This window comes from Pipistrellus kuhlii, unplaced genomic scaffold, assembly GCF_014108245.1.
Source record: "Pipistrellus kuhlii isolate mPipKuh1 unplaced genomic scaffold, mPipKuh1.p scaffold_m20_p_2, whole genome shotgun sequence".
Classification (NCBI taxonomy): Eukaryota; Metazoa; Chordata; class Mammalia; order Chiroptera; family Vespertilionidae; genus Pipistrellus; species Pipistrellus kuhlii.
In genome coordinates this window covers 142791827-142819632 of record NW_023425515.1, presented here as the reverse complement: position 1 = coordinate 142819632, position 27806 = coordinate 142791827, and positions in this window count along the sequence as shown.

Genomic DNA, 27806 nt, shown 5'->3' with positions numbered 1-27806 from the left:
GCCCACCCTAATGATCTCTTCTTAACTTGATAATTTGCAAAGACCTTATTTCCAAATAATTTTGGGGGGAGTGGGGGGACACAATCCAACCCATAACATAAATATATAAAGAAATGCATGATAATGATAAATGCTAAATCAAGGAAAGTGGTTACTTCAGGGGAAAAGGAGGGGCATGTGTTCAAGAAGGGGTTGACTTGGACTTCAGCTGCTATAACCGGAAAGGGGACCAGGCTCTGAGCAGGTCTGCCTAGGGCTGGCCACTAGTGTGTGGGTTCTTGACTTCATAAAGAAAAAATTTCATAACAGGAGTCCAGGTGACCAGGAAGGAATGTTTATTAAACCTGTGGCTAGTGAAACAAAGAAGCACTAAGTATAGAAAAAGCAACAGGAGAGCCTGGGCTGGACTGGGAAGTCAGAGAAAGGGGGGCCTTGGGGATAGGTCCAGGGGACTAGCCTGTGGTGAGTTGCCACTGCCCATTGCTTATGGGGTCTCTTAGAGTTTAGAAGATGCATACCTGCAAGAAAAACGGGAAGGAAGAAGAGGGAAAAGGGAATGGCAGGGCTTAGGTCCTTTGTCTTGAGGCTTTACCTCTTTCTTGAAGGCGGGAAATCTTAGGGGAGGTCTCAGGGGAGGGTCTCAGCAGAATATTAATCAGTTTTCCAGCTGTGCTCCTCCAGGATCCTGGTCCTTACTGATTGGTCAGTGTAGGCCAGGGGCTTGTCAGTCATTGCAGCTGATCCTGGTATCATCCACCTGGGTTTGCTGTTTTCCTGGGCCTGGAGCTGAAATACAACTAAGTCCTAGATGTCATTTCTAGGGAGGTGACCTTCTGTATCTGCTGTAAATTGTTATCAATTTGTTCAGCCATCTGTCTCAGTTTCCCTATTCCACTTGACCTGGCTGACTGGACTGTCTCACTACTCTAGGGTATTTTATTACTTAAGTTGATCATGAATACACAAATATTTACTCATCATAGTTCCTTTCATGTCTGAAATATTTTATGATAATTATAAAATACATATTTAATTCTAATTAATATTTTTCCTAATGTTGGTCTTCAAATTAAACTATAAAGTATGTGAGGGCAGAGACTCTGTATCACAAAGCTTAGCACAGACCTTGGCATATAGTGGGCATCTAATAAATTCCTGAATTTGTGAATGAAGTGGACATTATTATAGTACTTAGAGATGAGGAAATTGAGAAGCAGATGAGGATACTGAGGTTATGATCACATTTTGTAGGGACAGTCAGTAAAGTCAGGGCTTGAACTCAAGTATTCTGACCTTCCAATATCACTATCCCCCTTTCTTTGAGTAGATGAGGAACTGAGGACCCCAGAAATACAGAGTTATTGCTCCTTTTCTGTTGTCATTGGTTACTCAGTTAATTGGCCAGAGACACTCAGAAATTAATAGGCCACAGCACTTCTAAAGAACAAGCACATTTGTTGGTAATTTAGGAACCAACAATGTAAATACATGGAGCTTCATACCCACTGGAATTACCTGGATGCCGATGGGTAATCTTGAAGAATTACAATGATCATATATTTTTTGTGGCAAAATAAATAAATAATGAACTGGAAGAAGCTATGGGGGCGGGGAGGAGAGAAGTATACGATATAGAACATCTCTAGGGATAACAGTATCTAAAAAAAAGTGTGCCCGTATTCCCAAATATCTCCCCTTATTTTGGAATTGCCTCTTGGTCAACAAAGTGGATCTTTCCATTAATTTATACATTTATCCCCTCACCTCTAACTGTAGTTGTTTGGATCAAAGTTAATTATCCGGCCAGAATTTTTTTACCTATGGATGAGGAAAAGAAACTGAGAAGTTTAGTTAGTATCTGCAGCTGAATGGGAGCATAACATCTGATTTGTGTGCTATGGGTTGGCCATATTCCATATGTTAAACAGGAAATCTAGAAAGGCGATGGAGAGAGAGAGAGAGACAGAGAGAGAAATAGAGTGAATCATAAGAAGGAGAGATAGATTAGAGATGAAAAAAAACAAAGAGAGCCAAAGACTTCCCAGGTGCTCTTTCCAAATCCTTCCTGAGGACCACCTGTCCAGGGAAAGATCCCCGTAACTTTAAAATAAATGTTCTCTTTGCTTAAGTGAGGTCAAGTTAGTTCATATTATTTGTAACCAAAAGACCTGACTAATAGAACCTGGCAGATGGTGGGGACAAAGCACAAAAGAGAAAAAAATGAATTTCTCAGCCTAACAGGTGGCAGGAATAATGTACCCAGTCCCATTCTTCCAGCCTCACCCACCTGCTACCTTTCCATCCCACACAGCAGACACATTTCCATATTTTCAATCCAGAATGGGAAACAAATGAGAGAAACAAAACCTCTAAACTATTAGCAGAAGCCAAATGGAGCTGGACAGCCTCCAGCTACCCACTCAGCCACCCTCAAGCAGCTGTCTCCAAGAGCTAAATAGGGACAAATGTGCCAATAAGAATTCAGCTTTGGGAGCACACATGAGCCTATCCCAAGGCCAAGGAAAGAGGTAGGATGCTGACGTAGTCATGAGAGTGGGAAAGGGTTTTAAGACTGAGAAGTTTGGGTGACAAAGGTAAGAGAAATTAGAATAAGCGAAACACCAAATACCTTCTTTAACTTAACTCTTTATTTTTTTATTTTTTAAATGTTTTTATTGATTTTAGAGGGGAAGGGAGAGGGATAGAAACATCAATGATGAGAGAGAATCATTGATCGGCTGCCTCCTGCATGTCCCCTACTGGGGAACGAACCTGCAACCCAGGCATGTGCCCTTGGCTGGAATCAAACCTGGTACTCTTCAGTCCACAGGCCAAACCAGCGAGGACTAACTTAACACTTTAAAGACCACATTAGTCACTATTGAATAAGTCAGTAATAGTTTGAAGGCAAGAAAGGAAAAAAACAAACTCACTTATTGGAATGTGTTCATGTCTACCAATTGTCTTATACTGGTAACATGCATATATTAGATGATCATGATCTCTAAGTAGTTATGCAGAACTAAGCTGTATCCAGACCATGAGCACGAGTAACCATGTTTTATTCAACCTCTTGTCACCAGTGAGCAGCATGGTGCCTGACTTAAGGTTTGCACTCAACACATGCTTATTGAAATTGAGTAAACCACATTTAATGTGCTGTAAAGATGATCCACATTGGGACTGAAAGTTGGGAAGATCCTCTTTATTACTGCAACCAGAGGGGAAGGTCTAATATTAATACATGGAGCCATGCTTCTGCCAAAAAGGAGAAATTCAGAAAGCTACTTTTTTACCAAAACAGTTCAAAATGGTATCTTTTACACTGTAGCATAACTGAGTAGGAAAAACATATACAAAAAGCCTAAAGCATTCAGATTATAAAGAGACAGAGCTCAGCTGTAAGCGAAGTAAGGCTGTGAAGCATTTCCTACACAACTGGGGTGAGTTTTTCCTCTATGCAATCCACCCATGTCCCTTCCACACTGCTAACATGCCTATCACCATCAAACATTTCCATCATGTGGTGAAGGGGACTTGCAAGTATCCCAGAAGGATTAAAAAATGAAGGCATGTGCACTTGTGATGGTTCATATGGGCCCAGCAAAGCTTCATTTCTTCTGGTGTGAGTGAGAGTAAATAGCCCACTAATGATAGGCTTGCTGGAAGCCATTACTGAAAGGACCCCACCAGGCCTCAGGAGCATCACAGAGGGTTAACATGGATTCCTAGCTCAGATGATGGGCAGCACCTTCCAGAATGCTGATTGATGTTCTGCAGGATTGTCTGGCTTCCACCATGGGCCAATGCATTTGGCTCAGTGATCTTCTGTTGCTGACTACTTTCCCCTGTCTATGGTTTCCTTAAGTGTGACTTCTACCCCAGCTCCTCTTCTAAGCCTATGCCTCATTCCACTTCTCAACTGTCTCAGTGACCCTCATTTCAAGCCCCTGAGAGAAAGATCATCTGGACCCTTTTTGCTTCCTTTTCCTGTATGAAGTGTTGGCATAACCTTTAGGCCAGACATGCTTGAAGGCTGCCTTTGTGATTTTCAAATCCTCTCCTTTTTAAATGAATCTAACTCAAAGTTTAAATGAATCTAACTCAAAGTTTTACCCCTCAAAACAAATTTCTGTTTCAGACTTTAATCCTAATATATAAAAACCCTGGATTTGATCAAGAACCCAGATATCAACCCAAATCACTATACTCAATTAATATTTGACAAAGGAGGCACAAATATACAATGGAGTCAAGAGTCTCTTCAATAAATGGTGTTGGGAAAATTGGACAGATACATGCAAAAGAATGAAACTTGATCATCAACTTACACCATACACAAAAATAAAATCAAAATGGATACAGATTTAAACATAAGATGGGAAACCATAAAAATACTAGAGGCATCCATAGGCAGCAAAATCTCAGACATATGCCAAAAGAACTTCTTCACTGATACTGCCCCTAGGGCAATGGAAGCTAAAGAGAAAATAAACAAATGGGACTACATCAAAATAAAAAGCTTTTTTTACAGCAAAAGAAACTATCAACAAAACAACAAGAAAGCCCACTGTATGGGAGAACATATTTGCAAATGTTACCACTGATAAAGGTTTACTCTCCAACATCTACAGACAGCTTATACAACTAAATAAATGGGAGATGAATGATCCAATTAAAAAATGGGCAATGGACCTAAATAGAATATTTTCAAAAGAAGACAGAAGGAAGGCCAAAAGGCACATGAAAACATTCTCAAAGTCACTAATTATCCTAGAGATGCAAATCAAAACAACAATGTGGTACCATCTCACACCTGTCAGAATGGCCAACATCAACAAATCAACAAGTGCACTGCTGGTGGGAATGCAGACTGGTGCAACCCCTGTGGAGAACAGTATGGACTTCCCTCGAAAAACTGAAAATGGAATTCCCATTTGAGCCAGTAATCCCACTCCTAGGAATATATCCCAAGAAACTAGAAACACCAATCAGAAAGGATATATGCACCCCTATGTTCATAGCAGCACAATCCACAATAGCTATTGTAGAATTTGGAAACAGCCTAGGTGCCCGTCAGCTGAAGATTGGATAAAAAAACCATGGTACATCTACACAATGGAATACTATGCTGCCATAAAAAAGAAGAAATTCTCATCATTTGCAGCAACCTGGATGGAATTGGAGAACATTATGCTGAGTGAAATAATCCAGTCAATGAAAGAGAAACACCACATGACCTCACTCATTTATGGATAATAAAGAATGTTATAAACTGATGAACCAAAAGATAGATATAGAGACAGTAAAGCAACAAGCAGACTGTCAAGTTACAGCAGGGAGGGTAGGGAGATCTGGGGGAGATAATAGATCAACCAAAGGACTTATATATATGCATATAAATACAACCAATGGACACAAAACTCTGGGGAGGGAGGGTATGAACAGGAGCTGGGGGGTGGGGGGAAGGGAATGGTAAGATATGTACACAGATAATAATTTAATAAAATTAAAAAAACATTAAAAACAAAACAAAACAAAAAAACCTGGATTTGTCACATCCACAATGACTGGAAGCTCAACCAACCAAAAGTCAGCTCTTCAGACAGTGCTGGATTGTTGTGGCGACCCAGCACAAACTGCTATGGCTACATGCACAGTGATCCAGCACTGACTGCTGAGGGGGCTGCGAATCAGGCCTAGAGAGAGGCCTGAAGAGAGAACCGGGGTCTGATCCATAGCCTCTGTGGCAGCTGTTGATCAGCACTTGCCTCTCTCTTTCTCTCCGGGCCTGGCTGGCAGCTGTGCCTCCATTTCTTTCCAGGCCTCTACCCGGGTTGCCGATCAGCCCCGCTTTTCTGATCAGGCTCCATTGATAGGCCCAGAGACAATGACTGGCATAGAAACTGACCAATCAGAACCAAATCTGGGTGAAGTGTGAGGATCCAATGGCTGCCTAGGAGGTAGAACTTTTAATGCTGATTGACATAGAAACTGAACCAATCAAAATCAAATTTGAGTCAACTGTGAGGAGCCAATGGCTGCCTAGAAGACGGAACTTTTGCCGCTGACTGGCATAGAATCGACCAATCAGAACCAAATTGGCTGGCCGAGGCGGGCAATTGGGGGTAAGATCAGGCCTACAGGAGAGGGCAATTGGGGGTGACCAGACCAGGAGGGGAAGGCAGTTAGGGGTGATTTTGCGGCAGGGGAGCAGTTAGGTGTTAATCAGGCTGGCAGGGGAGCAGTTAGGGGTGATCATGCTGGAAGGCATAAGCATTTAGGGGCAATCAGGCAGGTATTCAGGTGAGCAGTTAGGAACCAGCAGTCCTGGATTGTGAGAGGGATGTCTGACTGCCAGTTTAAGCCCGATCCCTGTGGAATTGGGCATAAATGGGCAGTTGGACATCCCCCAAGGGGTCCCAGATTGGAAAAAGTGCAGGCTGGGCTGAGGGACAATCCTTTTCCCTCTCCCCCACCCACCCCGCAGTGCATAAATTTTATGCACCAGGCCTCTAGTAGTTTAAAACGGAAGTAAAAAATACCAAAAAGTTCAACTTCACTTCTTTTCCTATGAATTTCTGCTGCAACAATTCTCAATGTTTATTTTTTTCAAGGCAGCATGAATTCCTCCAACTATCTAAGGAATATGCCATTCACCTTTAAGGAAACGGTGAGAACAAAACTGTACATTTCTTGGTATTATTTTTATATACTATCTTTATCTTAACAGGAATAAGGTAGCCAGCACTTTGCAAAGTCTTTTGGAAAAAGAAAACTTAGAAATTTTACTTCTAAATATTGTACCTAAAAGGAACTAAAATCAGGGCAGTAAGTAGGAAATTTTAAAAGCTTATAATCTTTCCTAATTTCATAGCCAAGATCTAAAGTCCCTGAATCCGGACTCTCCAAATAAACTTCAGATGAATAGAGACTCAAAAGAAAACACCCCCAAAATTCAAACTCTTAGTCACTAGATAGGCTTTTGATCCAATATTCTTTCAGTCTTCTACCCTGGTGAACTAAGCTAGTGCATGTGACACCTGCAAGTATACTTTTTAACCTTTCAGGCTAGGATAAAGGCTAGAGGCTTAGGTTCTTCTCCCTCTTATCTTTACCTTGGGGCTTATCTTTGTCTCTTCAAATGATGATAAGGTTTATAACCCAGGGGTTATATGTGAGGTAGAAAGAAGAACAAAAGAGAGGCAAAGAGAAGAGAGGAAGACGATAACTGTTTAACCCTTTTCTTTTCTTCAAGTTAGCTGTACTCCTATCAGAGAAATCCCACTGCCTGTAACTAGAAGACTATGTTCTCCAGTATCCCATCAAAGTCCCTTTGTCTTGGACTTGCACTGTCCAATATGGTAGTCAAATGTGACTGTTTAAATTTTAATCTCAATTAATTAGCGACATCTCATGGTGTCAAGAGGCATCTGTGATTAATGGCTGCTCTTCAAATAGTGTAGATACGGAACATTTCCAATACTAGAGAAAATTCTAAGGAACAGCACTGTAAATCTAGACAATGGAGAAAAGGGGATGGGACTGAATCTTGTTTTCTCAGATGTTCCTTTAGTTATCTGAGTACCTTGCATCCTTCCCAAACAAAACAAAACAAAAATGTTTTTTTTATTAAGTTAGCCAAGTTAGTTTACATTTTATTAAACAACAAACAAACAAAAAATTCAACTAGTGCATCTATGGAGGTTTAGATGTGCTCAGCATCTCACCACTGTCATGTCACCCAGGGCTGGCTACATCATCTGTGGGCTCCATTTACAAACCAGGGAGAAGTGCTATTAAAATACTACAAATAAAATTTTTTCTTTCTTCTGTGGTCTGTCTCTCAACTCATCATGGAGTTTCTTATTTATTTAGCATCATTCTACAATAGGTTTCAAAAATTACAATTTGAGCCCTACCTTTTTTTGCTCATTGGATAGTGTCAACCTGTGGACTGAAGGGTCCCATATTCGATTCCAATCAAGGGTACATGCCTGGGTTGTAGGCTCAGTCCCTAGACACTGCAACTGAGCAGTGATTCTCTCTCATCATTAATGTTTCTATCTTTTTCTCCCTCTTTCTTCCTCTCTGAAGTATCAGGATGGCCGCACAAGTGAAAAGAGATATGATAAAGTTCCTTAGTCATTCATCTCTCTTAGAAATCATTGCCTTTCCTCATTAAGAGCAGGCTCTTGTTCGAATGGAAAGCATGTCCTCTTGGGGCTGTCAGCACCCCTATTTACCAGGTTGTAGATTTATCACAGTTATCTTGTTGTGACTTTGAGTCTCACTGAACTCCCACACATTGGATATCCACTCGAATTCTGTGCTTATGGGGTGCTGCAAAGACTATATGCAAATGAGATGGCAATGAACAGCAGTGAACATGCATATTGCCCATACCCCTTTGCTCACACACCCACTCCACTATCTCATTGGACTTTATTTATAAAATATAAGTTAAAAGATAAAAGTTAACAATTTTGGGACTGTGGCAGCAGCAAATCACCCCGGGTATGGACCCCTGTGACTGCACAGGCTGGATATGCTGAAGCCAGCCGTGACCTCGTTAAAACCTGGATCTGGAGTAGTAGCAAAAGCCTACCTTCCCTCAGTATTAGCCCTAAAGTCCACTGGCCTGCCAACTCCTCATTATAAGGAGGTGTCCCTGAATGGTAGCATACCCACATATCCTTTCTGGAGGATTCAGAGAAAATAAGAAGAGATCAAATTTCAAATAAGGGTTTAATGCTTTTCCTACTTAGGTGCATTTCAGAGAAGCCTCTGTAACCCCACTTAATGAAAGGGCAGAGAGAAAAAGCCCTGAATATTATTCTACTGCTTCTTATAATATAAAAGAAGGGAGATTTTTACATGGCAGGAGAGCATCTAATAATGACCCTTTACTAGACAAGATGAGATCATTGCTGGAAACATTCTCAGACAGAAGCTTTAGAGGGACCCTCCACATTCCCATAGTCTCTGCTCTGCCCCCTTATTTCCTCAGGTCAGCTTAACAATGTTGAATTGGAGAGAAACTTTGAGATCATCAGATTTAACTAATTTTACAAATGGGATTAGATTACTTGCCTGAGGTCACAGCACTAGTCAGTAGCAACATCCAACAAACACCTTCATATTTTATTTTTATGCCCATCATTAGCCACAGCCCTCTTTTCCTAACTATGAAAGTAAAACATACATTGCATGTTTCCAGTTATAGAATGTTTTTGAAATAACAGCATTTTAAAAATGGAGAACAGAATCATGATTGCCAGAGATTGAGATAAAGGGGACTGGAAAGGAGTGGATGTGGGTGTGACAGTGACAGGAAGTGAGAGGTCCTTATGATGGGTCTCTGTCTTGACTGTGTCAATATCAGTACCGTGATTATAATATTGTGCTATAGTTTGAAGAGATGCTCATTAGGGAAACTGAGTAAAGGATACACAAAGTCTCTCTGTATTAACTATATACGTATATAAAAGCCAAGTGACTGGAATGACAGGTTGCTATGGCCAACCTGCTGGCCAGCCCTGCCCTCTCTAGCCCCACACCCTGATTCAGGAGTAGGGCCAGTGGGCAAAACCTCCTGCACCCCCTCTTCTCAGAAGGCCTGGACCTCACCCGTGCATGAATTCACACAACAGTTTCCTATAACTGCATAGGAATCTACAATAATCCATATACATAAAGAGCCAAAGTCCAAAACATCCACAACAATCAAGGCTCAACCTAATGTCCAGGCTGTGCATGCAGCAAGCTTTGGTGGATGGGGACTTGTGGTAGAGGGGACAAGGGCCAGAGAGGTGGGGCCAGCACTCACACTCACTCACAATTGTACTCATGCACAGACACACACAGCACCCAGCAGCTTACAGCATTTTCTTTCTTTCCCTCCTTCCCAGCTCACTCTTGGAGCCTCTCTCAGAATGAGGCCTCAGGGTGTGCAGAGGGTGGAGCTGCCCCCACTGGCCCAGCCCCCTCCCAGCTGGGAAAGAGGAAGAGGGAGGGAGGGAGGGAGGAAGGCAGGGAGGCCTGGGGACTGCTGAGAAAAACAAAGAGAGAAGAGACTGAAGTGGAGAGATGGAAACAGAACAGACTGGGCCTGAGAAGGCCTGGATGGAAGGGAGGTCTGTGGGAGCCAGGAACTGAAGTGTTTCACCAAAATCTCCCCCAACTCACCTGTGGTGCTCAGAAGTGAGCAGGGGAGCCAAAGCTACAGGCAGGGATGGAGAAGGGTGCCCTCCCATCTGGAGACTCCCAGTATCTTAAAACTGCCTCCCAAAGGTGTCCCAAGTCCCTCCTCCACTCCACATCATGGCATCAGTGAGTCCTATTCCACTCTGCACCATGGTGGCCATGGTGCAGGCCTTTCTGTGGGGGCACCGGGAGAGAGAGTGCCTCACACTCAAACTCACAACTGCTCATGCACAGACACACACAGCACCCACAAGCTCACAGCCTTTCTCCCTTTCTTTCCCTTCCACCCAGCTCACTCTTGGAGCCTCTCTCAGAATGGTCAGCAGAGTGTGGAGCTGCTCCCACTGGCCCTGGGTCCTCCCAGCTGGGAAAGAGGAAGAGGGAAAGAGGGAGGCAGGGAGGCAGGGAGGCCCGGAGGACTGCTGAACAAAAAAACAAAGAGAGACAGAGACTGGGAGAGACTGGGATAGAGAGATATAAACAAAATAGCAATATTAAAATATTTCCTCTAATACCCTTTTAATGTGAATGAATTTTGTGCACCAGGATACTAGTTTCAATATAAAAAGTTTAATATAAAAATTTAGTCAAAGGTAGACTTAAAGTTTGACTTCAATCATTTGTGATAAATAATAAAAGAAAGCCAAACCTTAAAGTAATAACAATTTAACCCAATTTTTTTACATTAGCAACTTGAGGTAATACCTGGGCCCTTATATTTCACACTATTCTTGATTTATTATTATTAATATTATCATTATTGTTATTACTAGTAGCCTTGCACATGAATCCATGTGCCAGAAGCTCTCTGCTGCGCTCTTATAGCTCTTTGCCCACTGCCCTGCCCTCCTGTAGTTCCCCCCTTGCCCCCTTCCCTTTCCTCTGTCCCCTTCCCCCCTACACCTCCCTCATAGCTTGCTGTCCTGCCCCCTCCTGAAGCTTTTAGCTGCCTGCATGTAGTTTGCTGCCCCACCCTCCTGCAGATCCGTGATCTGAGGTTGGTCTTTATGCCTCAATGTGTAATGGGTAATTAGCATATTCCTCTCTTATTATATAGGATTATTATTATTATTATTATTATTATTATTATTTCATTATTAGTAGGCCTTACTCTTCAAAGTTTTCGCTGACATGGGCTATTTGTCAACACCCTTCCAAAAAAGTAAGAAATCACAGTCCAGAACATACACAATGAGGAGGCATTGGTGTCACAAATACCAAGAATTCTTACTAGTACTTCATTTAGAATCCAGAGAGATTCTGAACATCAAGCCACATCTCTGGACAACATGGTTTCATCTCTTCAGGATGATAAAACAGGAAAAGAAACATTTTTTTTAAATATGTTTTTATTAGCTTTAGAGAGAGAGAATAAGGGAGAGAGAGAGAAAGAAACACTGAGTGATAGAAACATCGATTTGCTCCCTCCTGCACACCCCACACCAGGACCAAGCCAGCAATCTGGGCATGTACTCTGACCAAAATCAAACTGGTGATATTTTGGTGGATGAAACTATGCTCAGCCAACTGAGCCACATCAGCAAGGGAAAAAAGATAGATTTTTAGAATAATGTCCATAGGATATAACACACCCCATAAAGAAGATTATTAAGGCCATTTGGGGCTACTAGAGCCCATCCTGTAAGAACAGGGAAATAGAATTTCTCTTACTCTCTCTCTCTCTCTCTCTCTCTCTCTCTCTCTCTCTCTCTCTCTAATAGAATGATTTAAATTGCTCAGCCGCATCTCAAATTATACACGTAGATTAAATGAGGTGCCACTTTCTGGAGTAAATGCTGATCTCAATTCAGCATCTGTACCAACTACCATCACAGAAGAATTCTCTGTTCCTTGGTCAGAGGAGTCCTCCATACATTAAAGTAATGTAACTTTAAGGAAATAGGAAAAGAGAAAAGGGATAAATACATTGAAATTCAGAATAAAGATAATGAATTGGCTTCAAAGGAAGTTTAAACGAAGAAAAAACTCTTTGTTCTACAGAATTCTCAGTGGGTCAACATCGATTTCATTTGTAGTTAAAGTTAAAGCATGTTTGGCAAGAACCAGACTATTTTCAGGGGTGAATGTGAATTGTCTTTCCACAGGTATAATTGCCTTGTAAACAACCATGAAACAGAAGTTATGTATATTATTAGAATTATTAGGAGTGTGGATACAAGAACAAAAAAAATATAAGTGTACCACTACTTGGGCATGTATCTTGGTCTTGACTTTATTCTAGCATTTGAAACAAAATAAAGGTAATAGAACAAATTTGTCCTTTTAATCGCTTAAGCAAAACATCATTACTTTCCAAAAGGAAAAATAAATGACATTTTTGTTTCACTTATTTATCCATTCATCCTTCAAAAAGATAAAACCATTGCCTGGTCAGTGTGGCTCAGTGGTTGAGTGTTGACCTCTGAACTAGGAGGTCATGGTTCAAGTCCCAGTTTGGGGGCTTGATCCTCAGTAGGGGCTATGCAGGAGGCAGAGGGTCAATAATTCTCTTATCATTAATGTTTCTATCTATACCTCTTTCTTTCTCTCTGAAATCAATAAAATATATATTTTAAAAACTATTCTATGTAAGCCCAACAGTAGCTATACAGTATATCTTGGGGATACAGCTGTGATGAAAAATTATACAGCAAAAGTTTATCTAGTTTACATAGGTACCAGGCACTATTACAGCAAAGATTAAATCATGTAGTTTTTTAATAGCACTGCAAGTTAGATATCACTATCTGCCTTGCTGTCTCCAGCATCCAGAAACTTGTAAATTCTTCATAAGGAAAATCATCTCCAGTCTGTGGTAAAGAGCAAAGCTGTAAAACCTGCCTGGCAAATCAGGTGTCAATTTCCCAGCTACTCTTGTGGGCATTTTAAAAATTTTTTGCTATTAGCATTTTATATTCCTTCCTGATATTTCCACTGAAAGCAATTTTATTAATGTAAGGATTCAAAAGGACAACGTGAAAAGAAAAGTAAATGATTTTTTTACATTACAAAAAACCTTCATGGGAGAACTGATGGTTGGAGTTCAATCTTCTTTGCTCATTTCGGGCCCACAAGCCTATTTAACACTGGCTTGCAATCAAGGCTATTATTCTAGTGGCTCCTTCCTCCGACGACCTGCCACCACAGCACTTCGGACCAACTTCTTGTTGTCAAGTTCACACAACAGATCTTTTCCAAAATGTCTCTTTTTCCTTTATGAGCATGAAATGAGTGGGTGTTAGTCATCTCCCTCACTGCTTTTCTTTTGGATTCCTTTTATTTATTATTTCTATTCCTAGGGCTCTCTCTCTGGAATGAAATCACTTTTTATTTTTTATTTTGCAAAGGCTTCCTTTCTTACTGGAAAAAAAATATTGGAGATTGCTACTCAGTAAAGCAGAGGCCCTCTAACTGTAAAATTATTAGAAAGCACTTTGCTGGGAATTCCAATCCCCCACCCCACTGTGAGCATGGGATTACTCCCCAGAACACGGTAGAGGGCCCTGCAGGAAACTGAAAGGAAACAGGCCTCAGAGGTAGGCAGATTTCGTTGGAAATTCCAACTCCATCACTTTCTAGCTCTGTGACCTTGGGCAAGTTAGTGGAGCCTCAGTTTCCTCGTCTATAAAATAGAGGTAAAAATGTGTACTTTTGCAAAATTGTTTTAAAGATTTGGTGAGTAGAGTAGTGCCTACAGCAAAATGTGTCTTTTTGTTTCTTTCCTGGGGGAATGTGGGGAGATCAAAGTCAAGGTGTTGGGCATCAAGTGGAGAACTAAAGGAAGACAGAAGAGTACATTACAAAGAGTCAGCGTGCAGGGAAAGCATACCCTTAGCAGGAGCATTCAAGTACTCAGTGAGAGCTAGTGTGAGAGCCTGTACTGAAAACCACGTGTGGGGTCCAAAGACAGACAGATGGGTTTAAGTCCAATCTTCACCAATTACTAGTTGTGATCTTTTCTTCTTCTGTAATTTGGGGGAATTAATACTTGTTTCAAAATGTCATTATGAAGATTAAATTGCATAATATTGGCAAAGTGCTTAACCTGATGCCTGCCACATAGTAAGCTCTCAATAACTGATAAGAATTTTCATTAATATTGGTAGCAATTCGGTGTCAGTTTTTGCGTTCAAGGCATTTCTAAATTTTTCCAGGCCTTCATGTTCTCACTTGGAAAATGGGTACACTTGGAAGGTACTTCATATGGCAAGTGCTAGAATTGAAACAAACCATTAAAACCAGCCGAAACCGGTTTGGCTCAGAAGATAAAGCATTGGCCTGCAGACTGAAGGGTCCCAGGTTCTATTCCGGTCAAGGGCATGTACCTTGGCTACGGGCACATCCCTGGTAGGGGGTGTGCAGGAGGCAGTTGGTTGATGTTTCTCATCGATATTTCTAGCTCTCTATCCCTCTCCCTTCCTCTCTGTAAAAAATCAATAAAATATATTTAAAAAAAATAAAAACAGTTAGCAACATACTTAGCACCTAGTGGGTAATGAGTACTTGTTTTCGCTCTTGCCTGCTATGATCATCAAATAGTTTTCGCTCTTGCCTGCTATGATCATCTATACTCTGGACTTTCTGAAAATGAGTATTACTGGTACCTACTTCTAGTAGCCTCTCTCTTGAGATTTCTCTCTATTTCTTTCATTGGTTTTTCTCTGTCCTTCTCGGAACTGACCCTTGATTTGTGATCATTCTTAATTACCTGGGAGATGTGTCTGACATTTCCCTGGAAGACCCTCCTTCCAAAAAATGTCTCTAGTATGGTTCCCACATTTCTATCAGCAATTTATTTCCCCATGTTCTCTGTAAGACAGAAATTCATTTTAACACTTCAATTGGAGCAAGTTAAAGCTTTCCTTCTTGACAGGAAAACTAAATATCCTAGAAGGGACTGGGTGACAGAGTCAATGAAGAATGTGAACATGGAAGAAAAAGCTTTCAGAATAAAGGCAGGGAGAGAGTTCTCAAAGAACACAATACCTTATTTTCAGAGCGTTTTAAGACATGGACCAAGGTCTTCTAGAATTAGCTTCTCGAGTTTCTCCCTTTCTTTCCCTCCCTCCCTTTCCCCTCTCTGCCTCCAAGTTCCTCTCTTTCTGCTCCCTCCCTTTCTTCCTTTTCTGATTCACATTTATGTTTGTCCACTTAAATAATTTCTCTTTTTCTACTCACAGTGTTTTATACTGTTTCCCATTTCCCTTTCTTAGTTTCAGGGACCATTTTTATTGCATTTGCAACCCATATGCTGACACAGCACCATCCCCCTCCTTCCTTTTTCCCATTTATATCAAATACTGTGCAGAAAATTCATCCTGCTCAGTGTCAAATGCCAGATCCACTTTGGACATGCATTATTTTTATTCGAGGTGGGTTTTATTCCCACTGTCTTTCTCATAACCTTCACAACACACAAACACAAACACACACACACACACACACACACTCACACACATACACACATACACACACGCGCACACACACATGTTCCCCATCATTACCTGACTAGTAAATAAAAAAACTGTCTATTCTTTGTACCCTTTAGAGATGTGTGGAAATATTAGATGGTGAAAGCTGGATCAGCTTAGAGTGAATTAGTGCCCAAAATCTAGGAAGCATGGAAGCTTATCTGATCAGATTTCTTCTTCTTTTTCCTGAAACTTATCCCAGCTTTTGAATTTGTAAAAGTGAATGAATAATTTGGTGAGAAATAGATTTCTTAGAAGATTTGCATCGTGTCCAGCTTCTTTTTAGGATTGAATTTTTTATTAAGAATACTCTTTCCTTCTGGCTATTGGAGAAATTCATGCCCAGGAAAATACAATGGACTCACAACTAAAGGACACACAACTAAAGAAACACATGTGCTCTTAGAATATTGAGTTTGTAGTCATTACCTTTGGAGTTACATTTAAGCCTAATACAGAGACCAGCATCTACTCTGGTGTTCACTGTCATTGGGCTTAAAGATCTAACATGTAGTCTACAACTTAAATTGTTGGATGAGTCTCTATTGCAGAGAACACTCCCACACTCTAATCTCAAACAAGTAATTCTTTGGGGACACTACTACTAAAATTACTTGCGATATAATAATTATTTTCCTATAATAATCCACTAGATTAATATAGTCTCTCTGAAGGAAGGCTCCTGGTTCCAGGCCCCACAGCACAGAGAATATGGCATGCCCTCAGTAAAAGCATTTTGAGGTGAGTCAAACAGTGGGTATTAGCTTAGCCATGCTTAATGAGTGCAGCACAGATGGATAGATCAAAGATTCAAACTACCACAACCTGTCATCACATTCCATTACATAGTCCCAGACAGATTGAACACAGATACAGAGTTCAATTTAGAGAGTGAGACAATGGCCGAAGAAAACTGCCTTTCTCCCAAGCTCTTGTCCTTTTCCCCCCTTTGTAACATGCTGAACATGTTCCATTTATTTGGTTTGTTGCTTCACTGGATTGTTCAGGCAATGCAGTATCATCAGACTGTGAGTTGAGATGGTCAATTTATGTGCAACCAGAGAGATCCTAGAAAGCAGTCATGTTGCACTGAGGCCGTTTTGTCCTGACAGGAGGCCATTAGCATTGAGCTCCCTCACTCCCAGGAAGACTTGCCTTACTAAGACCAGCAGTTATTCAGTGGAGCATCAATTTTCATAGAACGCTGGAGTGTGAGTCAGGAATTCTGGTTTGTATTTCTGCCTCTTCCCACACTTGGCGTTGGGCCCTTGGGCAGGTCGCTAAACTTCTTTGGACCCATCCAACAGCCCCTTAAGTTCGTATTTTTCATGTATTATCTTACTTTTTCTTAACAGAGCTCTTTAGGCTAGATGTTGCTATCCTTGTTCTACAGATTCTTACAACAGTCAGCCTTGGTTGAACACAGCCATATGCCTTGCACTGTTCTAGATTCTGGGGATAATCAAACTTATGGCGCAGAGAAATTTTGTAGTGACGCCACTACCTAGAAATGTTTTCTAATGATGTCAATCTGGGTAATTTATAAAAAGCCATCTTCTTTAAAGCACCTAAGAGCTACAAAGACCCTGAGAATGACTCAGCCACAGTTTAGCAGGAGCTGAGGATCCAGAGAATTAGAACTAGCTCTCAAAGCTGTTTTTGCCTGAGAATATTGCCTATTGGAAGAAACAGCAGCAAAAACAGTTGTGATTTTGGTGACTTTGAAAGAAGGGGGTTGGGAGCTGGATAAAACTCTAGGACCTGCCAAACCTAGAGAGTATGACAATTTCCCTACATTAAGGTGGGACCCCATGGGGCATATAGTCTCAAGAGTGAACCAGAAATAAACCAACTCTTGCTATTTTTCAGCCTATATTCATGGCAATTAGGAGTCCAAAGAACCTTAATGTTTAATCTTCTATTAATGTTTTACGAGATGAGTATTGACTCAAGTCCCTGGAAGAGGCCAACAAATATCCTCTTTGGATAAAACTATAATTATCTTAGGCCTCCAATTTTTAATAATATAATGTCAAGTATAGCTGTAGGACCAAACAGCAAGGACATATGAGTCAAGAGGAGTACTACAAAGAATTAGTAAAATGGTTGAATTACCAAACACAAATAATAAAATGACATATTTTGCTTACCATATTTAAAGAAATAAAAAGTATCCAATAAAACATATATAAGTAATAAAAATTATAAAGTTACATAGCAGATTTGAATAAGGACAAACAGAGCCCTCACCAGCTTTGCTCAGTGGTTAGAGCATCAACCCACAGACTGAAGGATCTTGGGTTCAATTCTAGTCAAGGACACATATCTCAATTGCAGGTTTTATCCCCAGCCCCAGTGGGGGCACATGCAGGAGGCAACCAATCCATGTGTGTCTCTCTGTGTGTCTATCTCTCCCTTCCACTCTCTCTCTGAAAATCAATGGAGAAAGAAAATCTATCTTCAGGTGAGGATTAATAAAAACAAACAAACAAACAAACAAACAAACAAAAGAACCAAATAGAAGTTCTAAACATTCTTCTATTTATATGGGGTTAAAATAACAAATTAAAAATTAAATTGTATTTAACCCGTGTTAAATGCAACTGAAGACAGAATTGGTGAACTGAAAGACAGGTCATACGAGCACAAATAAGCAAAATACGGATTATAGAAAAGGTAAAATACATATAAGGCACTGTGAGACTAACATACATTTAAATCAGAATGGGAGAGAGGGAATGTGATGAGAGAAACATTTGAAAAACTGCAGATAATTTTTCTGAATGCAAAATTAAACTCTAGGCTTGTAACTCCAAATTGTATGTTCTCTCTTTGTGGTTGGCACAGTCTTAAATCTCTTTATCCCAGTCTTTTTTTACTGTTTGACATTTACCTTTCTTTTCCTTCAGTTACTCTTTCTATAAGAGTTTATCCTGAAAAAAAATTATAATATCAGTTGTTTTTGAAGAATGATGATGATTCTGCTCACCATGTGTTATAGAAAGAAATAAAGGACTTATTGAGTGTCTCAAAAAAAGATCTCATTGCAATGCCAAAGGATCAGTGCTACAATGAAATATGTTTTTAAAATAGTGTTATGAGGATCATAGAGAAGGAAACAAGTAACTCAGTCACAGGGAGCTTGGAAGGCTTTCACCAAAGAGATGACATTTCAGCTGGGACACAAAGAGTCTTGAGGGAAGACTGGGAGTTTGTCAGATTCATAAGGTGGAGTGGGCATTCTAGGCAAAAGGGAGAAAATGTGTGCAACCATCCAGACATTAAAATTCATGGGATGCATAAGGAAGCAATTCATGTTGCTTGGAGACAGAGTACATGATAGGACAGGAGGGAAGTTTTGGTGAACAATTTAAATGCACTAATATGAAATGCACACCCCTTTAAGGAATTTGGTTTTATCCTATAGGCCAATATTCCTCAAACTAGAGTCCATGAATCCTTGGAGTTAAGTGAGGGCATACACTTGGGATGCAAGAGTTCTCTCAGAAAAGCTTTTTCCCCTCCCTTTTTATGAGAACCTAAATGAAACAAAACAAAGAAGCAAGCAAACAAAAACCCTACAATGAATATAGTTATATTCTAGATCATTTGGATTATTACCATATTTGTGGACTCTGGTCACATTGTCACACTAGATCTAATGTGGGAGACAAATATGCAATAGATCCATTTTGCAAATAAATAATCACTCTGACTATAAAACAATCAAGAGTGGCAAGGTCTATGTTTATTAGACATACATGCTTTATTTTATAAAGTATCCAAGTCTGATTTTAAAAGAAAAAAACTTTATGCAGTTCAAATAAAACAGAGTGTCACCAGTTTTCAACCTTGACATAAAGTGACAGTTTTTAAGTTTTCATTTGCTAGTAAGTGCATTTGATTATATGGGGCTACATAGACACATCCTAGTGGCAAAATGACAACTGTCCTACACTTAATTAATTATATTCACATTGAATTATTTTACCATTTATTATGAAAAATGTTTTATGTCTCATATGTAATTTAAATAAAACACATTTTCCTAGAATACAACTTTTATTCCTTAAGTTAAGCAATAAATTGAGAGTCTGATGTGAGATCATGAAAACAACATTGTACAGGAGAGTGACAGCCCCTCTAAGGATTTCTGGTTTATAACAAATGGTCAGAGACAGATTTGTTAAATAAATTCTTTGTTTAAAACAAATAAAGTCCATGTAACATCATGAGGCATTGGACAAAAGATCTTTGGTTGAGTTTGAGTAAGTTTTTTCTTCCAAATTTCAGACAAAATGGAAACAATGATTAAAAACTTGACTTATAGTCAAGTCATTTCAAAATGGTCTGACTTAGCCATTTCCAGAATTTACTGACATCTTTCCACTGGTTTTGCGCTACAGCCATGAATATTTTCCAACTATAAGATATAAAAAATAACTTCAAATATTATTGTCCCATACACAGCTCCAGTAATAATTGGATTAGGTAATTATATTAATATAATGCAGGTTGAAATATGCCATAATGATAAACCTATCATCAAGTCACCAAGATAGCCCTATAGGAATCAAGGGACAGCCTCACTACAATTGGCATTTGATGATTTTCCATAGACAAAATTACTATAAGTATGTGGTCTGAATATCCTAAAAGAGTAAACAAAACTGTGATGCTACTTAATACTCTTATGGACAACATCCTTAAGTTAACAGCATTGCCTCTGTGGTGTTTTTAAATTTAAGACACAGAAACTGAGTAAAGATAACACATACAAAATATAGAAAAATCTAGCTTTATCACTGTACTTTAATCTTTTACATTAAATTAATGTGGTAATTAGAATCTTATTGATTATATAGTTTTGTTTGTATTTGGTTGTATATTTATTTTGGGGCTTAGATTTATATATTATTTATGAGAAAAATAAGTTATTATACCTCATCATATGTCTATAGATTTTGTTCATATTATAATAAATAATTTAAGTCAGTACTATGAGTCTGAAAGAATTTTTTGCCTTTAAAAGAAAAACACTAGTATAGGCCCTATGTTGCCACTGAAATATTTAAAAGGGGGAGTAGGTGACCACACGGTTTCATTTTAAATTTACCCTCAGGCAGTATGTGAAGGTTAGCATGAGAAGGGGCAAGACTTGAGAGGGGAGTTCAGATAGGAAACAGTAATCTAGTTGAGAGATAATGAGGATTTTAACAAAAGATACTGCTTCAGGATGGAGAGGAACTGGGACATGCCAGGTGGGTCCCTTGTGATTTACTTCATGTTGTTTACAATGGTTTGGGATCTATTATACAACAGCATATGGCTATGTTTATGGAATATGCTTTGGGGGAAGAGGATAACTTACAAGCTGGATCAAGAGGTTTAAGAAAAGGTGAACGTCTCTGGAGGGGCATGCTGGGGCTGAAGCTCTGATAGGTATAAATTTGGGGTCTATGTTTAAGTGGAAAGATGCCCCCCATTCAGCCATGGATCACTCTTTTTATGGGACAAGCCTTAAGAACCAAGCCTTGCCCCTGGGGGAATACACAGTCTGCCTAGAATAAGACTGTCTAAATTTGAGGTGATAGCAATTAGGGAATTGCTAGGAATGCTAGTTCTTCTGAACCTAGAAAGCTTGAGCTCATGAAATGAAGCAGTTGACCTCACTGGAGGGAGGAAACCTTTTGATACATTGAAAGTAAAGCTTCGGTGCTGCTCCTCCCTCTGAGAGAAAAAAAAAATTCCTAGTTCCAGCTAGCTTTGTTCAAACAATGAGGGTGAGCTTCCAGTGTCATTTCAGATGATGTTGCTTATTATACTACCATCTAAAAGTTATTGTATAGATACAATTAATCAGAGTTAGTGAATAATTGAATGTGGGGGTGTGAGAGAGAGGGGAAAAAGAGCCAAGAATCACCCTGAGGTTTGTATCTTGTCTAGTTGAGCATATGATGATTTCTTTAACGGAGATAAAGGATATGGGAGAAGAAAAGGGCTCTATGGTGAAGAGGGAGATGAAACATTCACATTTGAGTATGTTGAGTTTGAGGTGTCTCTGCTACATTCATTTGAAAGAAATGGAAGCTAGGCAATATTGATTTGAAAGTCAGATGCACTGGTTATACTTGAAGCTTGAGAGATGAATGACAATGATATTTTTCTATGTAGTCTGGGAAGAGAAGGGAATTTTAACATTTAACAGCAGCTCAGAATAGTAGATCAATTGTTAAGTGAGATGAGGCTAGGGACAGAAAGAGAGAAGAAAAAAATATATATATAGGAAGCCCAAGAGCTATCATTATAGAACTATTCAGACAATGTGGGAACTTTTAGGAAAGTAGTGAAAGAATATTGTTTGAGAAATGACTGAGCTTAGAAAGTAGATGACTTTTTTCCTAGAAGTTTGCTGATGAGGAGGATAGAACAAGGAGAGATAAAGTGGGAATCAATGGAGAACCAAATGAGAGAGTATTATCTACACTAATAAAAGAGAAAAATGCTAATTGACAGTACCTTTGCTATGCCCACAGCCAATCAGAGCAAGGATGCAAATTAACAAAGATGGCAGTTATTTTGCATACACTGAGGGAGGGAAGAGTGAAGACAGAATAGAAGGAAGAGGGAGGGGAATCGGAAAGCAAGTGGCTGCAGGAGGGAAAGCATGGGTAGGGTGGGCGTCGTCCACAGGCAGCAGGTGGCGGGGTAGGGGGGCTGGTGGCCAGCGGAGGCAGAGGGCTGTGGAAATGTGCTGGGCGGCAGTGGAAGGGAAAGCATGGGGTGGGGAGCAGAGAAGGTGGGAGGGAAGGGAAAGCATCAGGTGCCTGTGGGAGGGAAAGCATGGGGCAGCAGGGGCGGCCGGAGGGAAAGCGCAGGGGGGTTGGCGGCTGGGAGAGGGAAAGCACGGAGGGCCGGGAGGGGGAGGGGGGCGACAGAGGTGGGAGGAAAAGCTTGGGGTGGGGAGTAGGGGGCAGAGAGGGCAGGTAAAGGGGGGGCTGGGGGAGGCGGCAGGAGGGGTGGTGGCGGCAGGAGGAGGGGTGGTGGCGGCAGGAGGGAAGCTGGCTGGAAGCCCTGTTCTTGCAGGAATCTTCCTGCAATGGGCCTCTAGTTTATTATACTTTAAAATCATATCGCAAACCTTATGAGTTGAATTGACATTATATTAGGTGTATGAGATAAACTTGGGTCAAGGTGTTTTTTTTTTTGTTTTTTTTTTTTTTTTAATGATTATAAAGTTTGAGGTGTTTACCAGAAGAGATTTTGCTTTAAGTGTAAACCAAATCTTCAAAAATTGCTTCTCTATTCCAATACCCTTCTATCATTTGCCCTGACTTCATTTTTAGCCCCTCCCATTCAGACCTCTCCCCAGTTTCCAAGACCACTGTAACCTATCAAAAATAAAATCCCAGCCACATCATTCACTTGCTCCTGCATTCCACTGTCTGGTCCTTGCCCAATCTAAATGTCTAAGCAAATATTCACTGAATACCTTTATGTGCAGTCTAGTGTGGGAGACCAAGAAGTACATGAGTAATCATGAAAGAGCCTGATACAAACTATAATAGGGAGAAGCCTGGAAAGCTAAATCTAGAGATCCTCAGAATGTTGATGGCTGAGACTCATCCATAGGGAATGTCAGGAGTTGATTGCATCTTTCATAAATGCTCCATTTTGCACTGGTAATTTTTGGGTCTTCATAAATGCTGTTCCTTCCATCTAAAATGTTCACCTCCATGCCCTGTGGAACTTTTTTTATCTTCAAGACTTTACTCATATGCATATTTCCCTTGAAGCTGTCTACAACACTCCTTGGCTGGGTCAGGTGCCCTGACTTTGTAGTCCCAGAGAAAGTTACACTTACTTGTGCAAAAACATTTGTCTACACATCTATCAATGTATGTACTTTTCGAGGGTAAAATATGTCTTTCATCTTTAATACCTCCCCTCTAGCAGAGTGCCTGACACATAGTAAACTACTGAATGAATAAAGTTGCTCAACAGATGAGTTATCTAATTCTAAAACTTTTTAGAATTCTGGGCAAAGAGGTGCTATGACCCTTGAAAATTTCATTTAATTTTCCAGCTTTGTGTTTGGCTATTGATAACTAAGGTTCTTTAATAAATAAAATTCCTAACTCTAGTATCAATATTTGACTCTCTGTGCCTATGAACACACATAAGATTTGATTGCTCAAACATGTTCACTATTGGCAAAGTCTGATAAATTCATGCATTTAAACTTCAACCAGAATTTATTAAACATTTACTGTGTTCAAGTACCTGGGCTTAGTATCTCAACCATGCAAATAAAGGCATTGTCTTTATGGAGTTTATAATCTAATGAGAGAAACATAATAAAGAAATAGGCTTGCATGTAAATACAATTTGGAAGAAGAGGTATGTGGGCGAAAATAATGTGTAGTAAGAGAGAGTAACAGGGGAGGTTTATTTTAAATTATGGGGCCTGTTATGGGGACAAAATATTTGAAGCTAAGTCCTAATGGGTGCATAGGAGGTGAGGACAGAGGGAGACCATTTCTGTCAAGGGAAGATATTTAAGAATACCTGTCCACAGGAAAGCTGGTGTGTCCAGAGCCTGGTGAAGGAGGGAGTAAGTCTCTTAAGGTGGGCTTGGAGAGGTTGACAGATGCCAGACAATGCTATGACTTATGAGTGGACCAAGTTAAAAATTGTAAATTATTTCTACAATTAATGGGAAATTCTTTTTAATAAGAAAATTATGTAATCTTTTTAACTTTTAAAGATTACTTGACTATGGTGTAGAAAATGTATTTGGTCCTACCTGTGTGGCTCAGTGGTTGAGCATCAACCTATAAACCAGGAGGTCATGGTTCAATTCCCAGTCAAGGCAAATGCCTGGGTTGTGGGCTCAATCCCCAGGAGGGGACGTGCAGGAAGTAGCCCATCAACGATTCTTTCTCTTTCTTGAATTTTGTATCTCTCTCTTCCTCCCCCTTCCACTCTGAAATTAATAAAAATATATTTTTAAAAAAGAAAACGGATTTGAAGGAGCTGGAGGAAATGTGAGAGCCCAATTAGAAGAACTTTTGGTTAGAAATTTGGGTTTGGTTGCCTATAATGGAAAACCCAGAGAACAATGGCTTACAAAAAGCTCGGAGCCAACTCTCCTCTTGTGTGTGAGGAAGCTCAGAAGAGCAACCCAGGGCTGGGCAGAGGCTTCATATGTCAGAGCTGGGGCTTCTGTGATTATCCGAGCCTTTCCGTCCTGGGGCAGCCACAGGGCATCTGCCAGTATTGTCACATCTCAGGCAGGAAGAAAAAGGAAGCTCTAAGGAAAAAATGGAACATGTCAGCACCTGTCCCCACCCCTAAAAAAGACTTTCTCCGAATTCCACCCAACAACTTTTACTCACATATCACTACTCAGAACTGTCACGCAGCCAACCCTATCTGCAAGGGAGTTTCAAAAAAAAACTTTTTTTTTTTAAATCTAGGTTTGTTGCCATTTCAGACAAAATTAGGCTTAGAAAGGGAAAAGAAAAAAATGAATATATGATAGCAAAAGCTTATTATCAAAAGCTTGTTTTGATAACAAGCTTTTGCTATCAAATATTGTCCACCCCTTTATATCTTTTGAAGGGAGGGTGGACATTGTTTGCTTGTAATTCAGATGGCTGTGCTGTGTGAGGCAGACATGCTATTGTTTGTAAGTTTAAAGGCAGGAAAAGAAACTTGCCTGAATGTAAAAGGGCTGAGAAGGAGGCTGAAAGATGCAGTAAGTCGGTTCACTCAAAAGCCATGCAGCCCTCTTCTAACTTGCTTTCGGAAACAATATTCCTAGATCCCTTTGCAGCTGGGACACTGGCATATTATTTCTAGTTCATACCCATTACACAAAGTCTCCCAAATTCTGGATGCAGAAGTGGGTAGTGAGTGGTGGCATATTAATGCTCTATAGATACCAGCTTTTCTGGCAGGAAATTGACCAAGATGTCTGGTCTTCTGGTATGGCCAGAATTCTAGGGTCCTGTTATTAAGCTTAATATCTGCCAAAGAATCCAAGAATGTGGTTGGATATTTGTGTGGAATGCATTGCCCCTAGCTGTGTTGTTTATGGCCATATAGTATCCAAAACTCATTAGCTGTTTGTTTTGTTGTTGTTTGTTGTTTGTTTTTTGTTCTGTTGTTGTTTGTTAATGAGTTTTCTTTAATAGATACTGTCCTGTTACAAATAGCTACAGTGGATTCAGTTGTCTATACATCTAAGGACCTTAAGTGGTATAGGAAGTAGAGTCCTATGGAACAGTGTATAGGTAGTTTATTATATGGTTGTGAAAAAAATGTTTGCATAATATGATGAATAGCACATTCCGTTTTATTAAAAACCAACTACCTATTTAACTCTCATTTTGGATATATTTCTTTTTAAATATATTTTTTTTATTGATTTCAGAGAGGAAGGGAGAGTGAGAGAGAGAGAGAAAGAAACATTAATTATGGGAGAGAATTATTGATTGGCTGTCTCCTGTATGCCTCTTACTGGAGATCAAGGCAGACCTGGAATTGCACTGTGACTTCCTGGTTCATAGGTCAACCCTCAACCACCAAACCACACCAGCCAGGCTCCTTCAGAATATCTTAAAGATGCCCCAGACTTAATGTGTCCAGGTAATGAAATCTTGACAATGAACTCCTGATAATGATCTCTAAGGTTTGCTATTCAACCTTGTTTTTATGGCTTTGGGTTATTGCTTTGAGTAGGTTTTATAGATAATTCATCAATGCACACATTCATTCATAATCAAGTTCTATTCTGCTACCTATATGTCTGGATCACATCTACTTTTCTGTATTTCCACCATCACAATCAAAGCTACCGTGATCTCTCTCCTGAATTACTAAATGAGTCTCTTAACTAACTGCAAATTCTCCCCCTAATCTAGGTTTTACAGTTTTGCCTGAATTTTCAATGCAAAATATTGTGGATTAAGACAAACTGGTCTCTGCAGTCTGGCCCTTGCCTACCTTTCTAGGCATAGCAGTCACCATCCTTTGTTCTTTGTCCTAATTACTTGCCACACTCCCCAGCCATTGCCCATGCCAATTCTTCTTCAAGAACGTATTTCTCCTCCCTCTTTCCCTGGGGAACTCTCACACATACTTCAGATCTCAGCTTAAGCATAAATTTCTACTTCACTACCATTTATAGCTTCCATCATAATTGCAATTATTAATGTATTTTTTAATATTTGATTAATGCTCATCTAAATCCTCTAGACCATAAGTTCTATGTAAAGAGGAACAATGTCTGATTTAGTTCTCTAGATACAATGTATTGTTTAATTTAAATTTATTTGTTTACTGAGATTGTACAAGGACAGTGTCTTTTGAACAGTGAACAAAAAGAATTAACAAACCAGGTATTTGCATACGTAATTGCTCATTTTCATATCAAAACTGCAAAGTCGGCAGTATTTCTAAATTTGCAGACAGGATCTATGAGCAGTAAGTGGCAGCGGCAGAACTTAAGTCCAGGACTGTCTGACTCCAAAACCTCAATTCTTTCCACTTCACCATGCAGACTTCCCCTCTTAAATTAGACAGTGTATGTGAGAGCACTTGGTAAGAAATATCACCAGGTGTTGGGTATTTTTATCATTATCATCTAGGCTGGGAGAATGAACAAAGGGCAGCAATGCTGCCCACCATCAATATCAAATAGCAAATGATGACGGAAATATCTGTTTGCACAACACCACACTATCTGTGTCCTTGCATTTTGGTTTGGTTGGCAGCCTCAATAATTTAATGTTTTGTTAGGTGTCTTGTGATAACCAAACACAATTCATCTTGATTATTAATGTCTCTTGAAAAATTTTATAATAAATATAGTGTTCTGATATGAACCAGATAAAGCTAAGATTTTATTCAACTCTCCTCATCTTAGAAACACATAAGTCATCAAGGATGTAATGCTAGAGACTAAGAACAGAGGAGGAGGAAGATGAGCACAGACAGAGCTAACTCATCATTTTCTTATCTCTGAGGAATGTGTCCTCCCTGTACTTCTGACCCACTTCAGCCAATTACTTTGATTTGTAGCTGGGACTTGGTAGCTTCCAAATAAACACACCATCCTAGAGT